This window comes from Limulus polyphemus, unplaced genomic scaffold, assembly GCF_000517525.1.
Source record: "Limulus polyphemus unplaced genomic scaffold, Limulus_polyphemus-2.1.2 Scaffold835, whole genome shotgun sequence".
Taxonomy (NCBI): Eukaryota; Metazoa; Arthropoda; class Merostomata; order Xiphosura; family Limulidae; genus Limulus; species Limulus polyphemus.
The window spans coordinates 51,343-53,901 of NW_013666445.1; positions in this window are offsets into that span (position 1 = coordinate 51,343).

A 2,559-nucleotide genomic window follows, 5' to 3' on the forward strand; every position below is an offset into this window, starting at 1 on the left:
TTCATTACCCATTTAAGCCGTCTCCAGCCATTATATTTCAAATAGCTTCTGTAGGACTAGGATACTTCACAAACGAGTCAAAGAAACACGTACATGAAAAGTTCGTTGACTTCTTTCATGCGAATCACTTTCATGATTAGTTTACTGAATTTTAACCAATCTATGAATTATTCAAATATCCTAGTGCTGAATTATGAAATAAATGTTCGCATTTACTTATCTTGATATATGATATGTTCGCGTTTATTTGAGATAGGTGATACATTCGCGTGAAAAATTGTTTTATATTTTAGTTATTGCGGTATGTGATACGTTCGCATTTATTTGTTGGGATAAGTGATATGCTCGCGCTTATTTAAGATAGATATGTTTACATATATTTCTGACATACGTTCGCGTTTATTTGTTGGGATAAGTGATATGCTCGCGCTTACTTAAGATAGATATGTTTACATATATTTCTGACATACGTTCGCATTTATTTGTTGGGATAAGTGATATGCTCGCGCTTATTTAAGATAGATATGTTTACATATATTTCTGACATACGTTCGCATTTATTTGTTGGGATAAGTGATATGCTCGCACTTATTTAAGATAGATATGTTTACATATATTTCTGACATACGTTCGCATTTATTTCTACCAAGGGCCCGGCATGGCCAGGCGGTTAGGGCGCTCAACCCGCAATCTGAGGGTCGCGGGTTCGAATCCCCGTCACACCAAACATGCTCGCCCTTTCAGCCGTGAGGGCGTTATAATGTGACGGTCAATCCCACTATTCGTTGGTAAAAAAGTAGCCAAAGAGTTGGTGGTGGGTGGTGATGACTAACTGCCTTCCCTCTAGTCTTACACTGCTAAATTAGGGACGGCTAGCGCAGATAGCTCTCGTGTAGCTTTGCGCGAAATTCAAAACAAACAAACAACAATTTCTACCAAGGAATGGTTAGAACGAATAACATGGGGGGGGGGGGAGCTAGGCTAATCCTTATGTACAAGAAAAGGATTTTGGGAAGAACATGGAAAAGTCAACTAGTTCTGTTGTAAGGTGTGAGAACAGTAGAATGCGAAAATATTGGGCTAGTTCTGACATAAAGAAAATACTTTGTTTGTACTTGTTTGTAGGTGAGCACAAAGCTACACAATGTAAGTCCGCAAACATACCGCTATGCCATTGAGGGGCAAGATAATAATAATGAGGAATGAGACAGGTTACACTTATTTTGAAGTAGAGAATGACAATAGTTAAGCATAAGGTTGTTGTTTGTTACAAAGCACAAAGGGCTATCTGTGCTCTGCCCACTACGGGCAGTATATGTTCGCAGGCATGCCGCTGTGCCACTGGGGGGGGAGGGCAAAGCACAAGGAATATCGGGCTGGTTCTCGTCTAGAGATAGACAGAATGGCTTATTGTTTTATATTTGTGTTTAAATATACATGTTATCATGTTTAACGTCTTTATTTTCATTAACGTCAGAAGGTATATTATCATAAAGAAAGTCTTAGATCGTCTTAATGTAGTTTTTGTTAGCGTTGTCGACTTGTTATCCTGCCAGAAGAGAACGTGAAACTGAAAAGGAATCACGAATGTGTCGAAACTAGCTTTTCTAATTTCAGGTCTTCTGATGGTATGTTCCATTTACTATTGTTTTTATTATTATTATTATTATTGTAGTTTTCCTTCTGTCTTTGTTCTGAGAAACTGCTGCGTGAATCTTTTAGAAATAGCGCTATATGCGGTATTGTGTCTTCTTCAGAAGCAAAGGTTTTACGTCACATAGGAAATGGAGTAATGAACCATTACGTACAAAGAGGAGGAGGATTCTAAGAAAAAGATGGCTACCAGCCAAGGTTAAAAAAAGCACTGTCATACTGAAGATGTGGCTACGTTATATTGTTTATTAATAAGCATAATGGTAACAATAACAAACACCACAAAGGGAAGTTTTCAGGCTCAGTAAAGGTTCTCACATTTAAAATGCGAACAAGCTTTGAAATATTTTTATGAAGACAATTAAGTTTTCGCATTCGGAATAAAAACGTGCCTTTGAAAAGAAGAACAAAAACATGGGACTATTTTCTGAAAATTTTAGACTTGAGACCTGTTCCGTCATTGTGGTGTTTTGTTCTTACCTTGACATTGAAAAACGTTGTATTTACTTATGTGTTAGATATTCAACAGTACAAAAATAGACCGAAATTTTGCCTATATAAGCATTTGTTCAGTGTGATTAGATACGTTTGTCCGCTGTAATGTGTACGTGTTTAGGGTGTTAAACACCCATATGCTTAATGTAATATAGATACGTTTAGTTATTGTGATGTGCTCGCGATTATTTGAAATAGATACGTTTGCGTTCATTTGTGATATATGTTCGCATTTATTTATTGTGATATGTTCACGTTATTTATTTTAATATGTGATATGTTCATATTTAGTTGTAATGTATGTTCGCATTTATTCATTGTGGCATGCGATACGTTCGTGTTTATTGTGACGTGCGATACGTTCGTGTTTATTGTGGCATGCGATACGTTCGTGTTTATTGTGACGTGCGA